This window comes from Brienomyrus brachyistius, chromosome 7 (assembly GCF_023856365.1).
Source record: "Brienomyrus brachyistius isolate T26 chromosome 7, BBRACH_0.4, whole genome shotgun sequence".
In the NCBI taxonomy this organism is placed as follows: domain Eukaryota; kingdom Metazoa; phylum Chordata; class Actinopteri; order Osteoglossiformes; family Mormyridae; genus Brienomyrus; species Brienomyrus brachyistius.
The window spans coordinates 24534202-24543066 of record NC_064539.1 but is presented as its reverse complement, the minus strand read 5'-3'; positions in this window follow the sequence as shown (position 1 = coordinate 24543066).

Genomic DNA, 8865 nt, shown 5'->3' with positions numbered 1-8865 from the left:
GCAACTGGTTCCTGTGTTTGTGTTCTGTGTGTGTGTGTTTGTTTGTCTTTGTGTGGATTAGGTTTATATTACTTTGTGGGGACCATTTTTTGGGTCCCCACAAAGATGTGTGAATGCAGTCAAAAAAGGAAAAATGCCAAAAGTCTCGTATTTTGTTTGGTTACTTATGGTTAAGGTTAGGGCTGGGTGGGGGTTAAGGTTGTCATGTTTGGATTAGAGTTTTCCCCATAGAAATGAATGTCGAGTCCCCACAAACCTGTGTGTGTGTGTGTGTGTGTGTGTGTGTGTGTGTGCGTGCTCTGGGGTGGCCTGCCTCCCACCCACCCAGAGTGTCCTCTGCTCAGCGCTTCCTGTGCTGTGTGAGTGTGGGAGAGGGATGATGAAAAGCTCAATTCTGTGTTTTCTTTAAACCTTACTGGAAGCTGTCATTGTGAAATAGTCCCCTTAGCACATCTTCACATAGGGGTCACTGTGCCAAAGCTGCGGGACCATAACGTGACAGTTACTTATCTCTGTGCTGAATCTAGCATTCAGCTGGTCTCTCCATGCTTGTCTGAACGTGCGGGTCGGAGTAGCCGAGTTCACATTGTAGAAATGTCTTGGGAGATCGTTCGGCATTGATCATATCCCTCGCAGAATTTGTACTCGTATTGTTTGTAACATTATGCATTTCCGTGCTCTCTTGTGAAGTGTTATTTTCAGGTTTATTAAAATTAATGTTACCTAATGTACTTTAAAGTTACAGAATGCGTTTCCACACAGTTTGGTTTCATATCCCAAAGATTACGGTATTCTCCTGAAAGTGTAGAAATCGCCTTTTTGCTTATGTCGGGGTTTTTAGTCCCACTTGGATCTCCTTGTGTATCACAAGCGCCACCTAGCGGCCACACTGAAGAAAAGCACAATCTGAATCCAAATACAGCTAATGATTGAAAGAGTGTAGACACTCTCTGTGTATGGAGGGGGGCGGGGGGGGGGTTGAGTAATTTCCGAGAAAGGCAGGTCATTGCCTGAAACACTATAAAGTTAAATCCAGTAAAAACCAGCAATAGATTACTGACAAATCCATGTAGAAACAACTGGGGTCTGGGGGGAGAATGTAATCGCCCCCATACTTCAGCTCTGTTGATTTCCCAGAGTTAGAGTAACATAAAGAGAAGTGGGGCCTGGGGTGAGGGGGTTTTGGAGACTATTGCACAAGACAACAGTCATTAGCTGATGAAGTGCAGACCAAATGCTACATTTCAGCTGTCCAATATCAGGGGTCCAAAGCGTGTGTTCCGTGGGGAGTGGAACCTGGGGGAGCAGAACCTGAAGGGGGCGGAACCTGGGGGAGCAGAACCTGGGGGAGCGTCCACAAAGCAACCCCAGTCAAGATGTGCCCTTGTTCCAAACTGCCTGTTTGCAACGGAATACTTGTTGCAGATCTTTTCCCCTGCAGGGAATAACTTGTGGTTTGGCTTTCATTTAATCTGGTGAAAACAGAAGGGATTCATCATAATCCACAAATCACTGTCATGATCAGAGAAGCTGAACTCAGCTGCTCCATAGATTGTTTGTATGGAATCAAAAAGCCATTTGTGACAACTGTATCTGAAGGAAATGCTTTATATCACAAAAGATGAGAAAACAAAAACAAAATACACCGATCAAGTATGGAATGGAAGGGGGAAGTTGTAAGGAAAAATAGCAAGTCCTAGGAACTAATGAGTTCATTTTTAAAATACCCAGGTGCAACCATTATATATTTGTATGACACAGAGAGGATGAGTGTCTGACTTCTGGTTGTGTGATTCTGACTGTCAAACATGGCTGAGTCATGGTCTAGATCTGCTCTGCACCTCACAGAGTTGGCAGTCATTAACAGACCCAAGACTCGCCTATAAATTGTGCAAGAATTGACTGGTTAAGATGTCGCCTCAAACTACTGTCTCGGCCAAGCCAGTCTTCAGATGTCAATCCTACAGAACTTGTACTGGACAAACTTGACAGATGAGGCAAAGCAAAGCGACTCGCGAGTACAAGTTCAAGTTCGAGACTTTTATTGTCGTTGTTCAGTTGCCTGGACAACCAAATTAATGGACAAGACCACAAAGATGCAAGAAAAGTGACAGTGATAAAAAAGTATTATAAATAAATAAATGACACAGGGACGTAGTAAATAGCAGCAGTTAAAATGACTGGATGAAGGGGATCTACACACACACACACACACACACTCACATACCCACATAAACATATGATCACCATAAGTTCCCAGAGATAGTAATAATGGAGAGGAATGATGTCAGTGATCTGGTACTGCAATGTGTTTTAAAAAAGCATGATGTAAAACATCACGAACCTCGTTTCCTGTAAATGTACTCAGAAATTTGCTTGGTTGATACCACCTTCCTCTTTTGACTGTGACTCTCCATATCACTTCCCAAACACGCTCATTATTGCTTCTTGTTGCCCAACATCAGTATTGCAACAAGTTGCATTAAAATCGGTTTGCTAAAGGTGGGCAGAGTCTTCCTAAAATGGTATAAACCATAACAGAGAATACGTCTCGACAAAGCATTTTTGCTCTCTACATACCCCCACACGGTATTTTGTACATCTAGACACGGTAAAAATGACCATGTTTAGGCAGCGTAAAAAATACACGTTTAAAAAAACAGTGTAGACATTCACCTCGTCGACACAGTACAAATGTACATGAAAAAAATATCTTGCAGAACTAAGATATACCTTAGGCAGACTAATACTTTTCTATACAAGGGCACATTTTCAGTCTGTAATTCATTATATTGGTTCCCATTAAATTATATTTTGGCTTTTAATCATAAGCACTGAAACACTGAAACAGAGGTTCGCTGTTTTGTCTGAGATGCTAAACTTCGTGTCTGACTTGGAGCGAGTGAAGTAAAAGCAGAAAAGTGGTCAGTGCCAGAGTGCGACTGAATTTCTGACAGACAGTCCAATATAAAACTATCAGTGGTGGTAAGGGTTCTGCTAACCTGCTAATCGCTAATTATCAATCGAGGAACGTATTTAAAGAGAAAGAATTATTCTACACCTCTACTTTACTGCTATACGAGCTCTAAAATATTTATGAACTATACGATAAAATGTAAGGGACTTAAAATGAATTTCCCGCCAAACAGAACTCCCAGTTCTGCGACCCAAGTATGTGTTATTACACAAGTTTACGTAGGCCTACATAATGACGATGAAACTCCGTTTATTTTGGCAATAGATAAACCTATGCGATTTAATTACATTTACCCCAAATTGCAAATAATCGATTATTTGAAAAATATCCACTGCAGTATTTAAAAAGTGGGTTAGCTAAGCAAGGAAACCGTAACGCACCATGCACCATAAATCAAATGGCTAAACCAAAAATAGATAGTGAAAAGGCATGCCTTAACAGGGAACATGACAGGCCTGAGTCTATAGTTTTTAAAAGAGCTCTTTGTGTGATTGTGAGTTGCGTTGAAACGTTAGGACTACACAGTAATCAGTCACCCGCGTCACAGCAAAAGAGATTCATAAATCCATTTAGCCTCAAAGGCATTAAGTCGCGTCTCAAAACCACGCTGCCTCATTGTATGAAATCATCAGAGCAAAAAGTCAAGCTAGAACAAGCAACTGGTAAATGTGTCCCAAGGCGAGTCCTTGGTTCCAAAAACATTTCGCCTGACTCCGCGAAATGTTCAAATGTTGAACATGAATCCGCATCACCGTTAAATGTGCACTTAATCGTGAATCGCACAACGGACTGTGAACTAATCAATACATAAACGCATTATGCTTTAATTACAAAACCGTTGTCCTATTTTGATTTCTCAGGAGAATGTCCCTGAAGAAGAAGAACCTTGCAAGAATTTCATTACGGTCTGGAATAGCGTACTCAGTCCTCCTCCTCCGGGATGGGATGTCAAATACTTTTTTAGGTTCAATTAATTACTAATTGCATTACATACTATGCAGGGCCACAGCCAGGATTCCAACAATACCTATACTGTAGGTCAAAAGTGTCAGGCCTTCCCATGAAATTTCCCAACTGTGGGATTAATAAACGTTATCTTATTTTATCTTATCTTAGGCTGATTCGGGAGCAAGCTCTTATGTGAAATTTGCTTTAGACTGCAGTCAGAGTTGCCAACTCTCACGCACCTGGCGTGATACTCATGCTTTCAAACTCTCACGCTCACGCAAGGAATCTTACTGCGAATCTATATAATTCCATCATTAACCTAAAATTAGCTACATCAAAAGGCAGTTTGCAAACCTTACACACTATATTTACAGAGTAATAAAACTGCTACATACATGTAAACGCGTGTGCATGCGTGTGCGGTCTCGAATTGAGAATCTTACTCCAGTCAGCTGACCAAACCCTGCAGGCACACACACATACACACACACGCACAGACATACATACACACACGGACGCGCGCGCGTTTGCATTCATATCTCTTTGGCGAAACATTTCAAAATCCAAGCTAAGACAACTATAACCCATACCCAATCCTAACGTTAATAATTAGAAAGTCTGTGGCTAATTTTAGGTTTATAATTGAATAATATAAGTTTGCTATAAGATTTCTCGCGTGTGCGTGAGAGTCTGAAAGCGTGAGTGTTCCGCCAGAAGCGTGAGAATTGGCAGCCCGGCTACAGTGGATTTTATGATTTTTTAAACTCGTGTTTATGCTTCGATCTGACTTAACCACACTGACATCTGATCGCTCGGTCAGCTTTATTTTCAGTGCATCACACATGAAATATTTCAGTACAAATGCAGAAAAATACTAAGGATTTGACCTCGGTGTTCTTAATGGTAGATACGGGCATGAAAATATAGTAGGCTATCTTCGTCCAGCGAAGATTTTATGTTCACACCGGTTTGTCGATTACCAAGACAGACGCATCACACCCCAGTAACTGTAGCAGGTCTCGCAATAATAACTTGTGCTCGGAATAGCCGGGTTTGCTCTGCCATCTAGTGGCTGATCTGGGAAATACACAGAGGTAGCTTAATCAGCCGTCGCAGCAAAATGAATTCCTAAACCAATTATGAAACATTTTAGACATTAAAGCTAGGAAATAATAAGCCATGAAATCGTTTTATACACATTTTGCATGAAGGCGAAAGGTGACGGCAGGTAACCAAGAATCCTATATTATTTCATTTGTCTAATGGTGAGGAAGGGGGCTGTTCTCAAAACCTGTTTTCCTACTGAAGCCCTGCTTGGCAGGGTCAGAACTTTACCTCATCTGTTTAATGGAGTGATGTTTAGAGATGCACCACCACGTTACGGGTGCCGCCATCAGCGATGCCCCCTGACCCCAAAAGCAGCGTTACCTCTAGTTTAACAACAGCACACAAATTACCCTTATTTACTATGTCAGCCCAATATATCATTATTAGCAGAGAGTGCTCCTAAGTATGGGTCTGAAATTCAATACGAGGCGCTTAGAGTGCGCAACTTTATTTATTTCTTTTTATTGAGTGCCACTGCGTTAGTCACCCCCTTACCTAACCGGCTCCTTCTCCGCTTTTGCTGCAGGGTTTTTTGTAACGAGATTGAACCTTTGGGCGACAAAGGAGCTGAGCGAAGCAGAACGGAAGCTCTTCCGGATAAACAGGCGGCTCCCGGCACCCCGTGGGGAGCCAGGCGGACGGTGACATCACCGGGAAACTGCTCCCTGCGGAGCTCAGACACGGGGGGTCAAGACGGGGGTCTTATGTAACGGCAGAATGATTCGATTATTGCATCACTTTCATTTGAAAACTTCGGAAAATTATTATCTTCACGAAATTATTCATTCTCACGATGACGTTTCTTTGCAGAAACATATAGAAACCAACAACAAAACAACATAATTGATAGTCTGCTTTGTGAACTGGAGAAAACGGATATATTCGTCTGCATTCCCTCACTACCGGGCTACAAAAAAATGGATACACGGAAAAAAAAACGTTGACTCAGTGAGGATAAAGTAATAAGATGAAAATTCCGTATTAATCCTGTGGGCCATATCTCAGCCCCAAATGGCATCGCCATTTGCATTGGCATTCCCCGTTAGCTCTCTGCTGACTCGGAGCAGTGGCGCCAACCAAACAATTTCCACCCTTTCTTCTACAATAAGTCACCTTTAGGTTGCTTGTCTGTGCTGACAAATGACACAGACCAGCTGCATTTTAACTCAGGATCCTCATTGGTGGACTGATCCATCAGTCGTAATGTCGGGTTCTTTAAAAGCTTAGGGGCTCATTTTGTCTTCTGCAGTTCTACATTAGACTAAAGCTCTTTAATATAAGTCTTTGACTCAAGTTGAAGTTTTACCTTGGGACTTACTAATGGAAGACAATTGGATGCATGCCCACTGAAACTCTAATACTTATTTTTCTGATGTCATTCTTAAAATAATTGAGTTTGTGCGTCTTTAATTTGAGGAACTTCTCAGTGCTCCCATTTAATTTCTTCTGATCCTGGTCACTTCTATCCTTCTCATGCCCTTGTGTTATATTTTTCCATCACTTTGGCACGGAAGTAAAGGGCTACTGAGCTGACCCATGCTTGGGAGTGGGGGGGGGGGGGGGGGGGGTAGAGCTGGTTGGTATAACTGTGCTTCAGCCATCCATGTATGTTTCAGGTGAATGGTCTGTAGTTTGGGCACCTCCCTGTGTTGTCATGGGGTTTCCTCCAGGTTCTCTGATACCCCCCCCCCAACCCAAAAACATGCTGAGGTTAATTGGAGCTGCCAAATTCCCCACATGCATGAATGGTGTGTGTGCCCCGCCATGGATTGGCGCCCCATCCTGGGTTATTCCCATACTATTCCAGGTCCCAAATCCGGACAGGAGATAAGTATGAATTTATGTGACTGTGATGTCCGTCTTAACTGTGGTCAGTCCATCTGCATATAGATTCAACAACTTGTTTCAATTACTTTGCACAAGGGTTTATTATTAAAGACCTCAGTGGCAGGAGAACACAAACACCGGAAGACTTGGGCTCTTCCTCCTCTGCAGTTATTATTGTATTTAATCTATATTGACGCTATCATATGTCACTTCATTAATTTATTTAAAGAGTTATAAAAGAAAGAACCACACCCTTGCATCTGGGATATGCATCTCTGATTCTGTGGCATGTACAAGTTGTGTATCTTGTCTCCACTCCTACTGTCTCACACATCTCCTGCTTTTCCTACTGTCTTACCACATAATCTGTCTTTCCAACTCGCGCTACATTACTTGTCTGTCCTGTCTCACCACATCACCTGTCTTTCCTATTATCGCTTCACATCACCTTCCTTTCTTATTGTCTCACCACATCATCTGTCTTTCCAACTGCTCAACCACATCACCTGTCTTTCCTATTATCGCTTCACATCACCTTCCTTTCTTATTGTCTCACCACATCATCTGTCTTTCCAACTGCTCAACCACATCACCTGTTTTTCTTGTCCCACATCACCTGCCTATCCTACTGTCTCACCACATCACCTGTCTTTTCTACTGTCTCAGCATATTACCTGCTTTTCCTGTAGTCTCACTGCATTATCTGGCTTTCCCGCTGTCTCACTACATCACCTGTCTTTCCTACTGTCTCACCACATCACCTGTCTTTCCTACTGCCACATCACATTATCAGCCTTTCCCTTTCGTTGAAACTTGCAGCGGGTAGCAATGTATAGCAAAAATGGAATGAGAGGCTGGGAGAGGTTAATGTTAGATGACCAGAGCCTACTAAATGCAAGGCTTACTGATATGAATTATCATCACAGAGGACTTATTCCCACGGCTATATAATTCTAGGTCTAGCCCACCAAACTAGTAAACTCTATATTACTGTATGATGAGTTCTGTAGTTAAGGACAGTGAAAATCAGAGTCATTGTTTCATCAGCTGGTACAGGAATGCTGAACTGGCTGTTCCTATCAGGATGGTGAACATGACCATCATCAGGACTGGCTGAGAGGAACAAAAACAGGACAGCCAACACATGGGACATGCAGGGGACAAAATAGGCATGGGATCTTGGGGAAGGACAACGACTAGGGTCAGGCAACATGGGTGCATGGTGCTGGAAAAACAACAGAGTTCCATGTTATGTCGTGTGATCAGGATAAGGTAGTGGAATGAGCTTCATTCATCCATACTTAATTGGGTTAAATTTGCTCACATTCGCATATATTGGTTGTGCTGGTTGAGCTCAGTCTCTCCAAAGCCATTGATACTCTCTCACTTGCAATATAAGCAGCTGCTTGTCTGCATTGTGAAGTAGTCATGCATTTAGTGTTTGTCCTCTCAAGACAAGATACGGGGGGGGGGGGGGGGGGGATCTGTCTCGTAAACATGCTTTCGAGCTGAATATTTCGTCTTCAGTGCCAAGTACGTGTGTGTCTGTGTTGGGGGGGGGGTGGGATGCTGAGGTTGCTGAGGATCAGCAATGCTGGATGAGGCAAATGGGGCCCCCATTCTGCGGCAGGCCTAGGGTGAGCTATCAAATCTGGCACTACACACACTGCGGAATCACCCATGGTTACGCACTGCGCAGTGCTCCAGGACCCTCAGAGGCGCAAGGCAAAGCCAAGCATCTTTCCAGCCTGGAAAATTATGTTTTCAGACACAATAGCCCATATCAGGCAAGCTGGTGGAGTCAGGGGAACTCTCTATAGTAACTGAATGTGAGCAAGAAGTGTTTGTGTCTCTGTGTCATTAAGGTCTTTTATTCAGGACTTGTTGTCGTGTGTCGCTTGAGGGAGAGACTTTTGATGGAATAGACTGTCGCCCCACATCGGATTATTCCATGAACTATTGCATCGACATGCTCAGGAGTTGAATTTGGACACTTAGCACAGAGA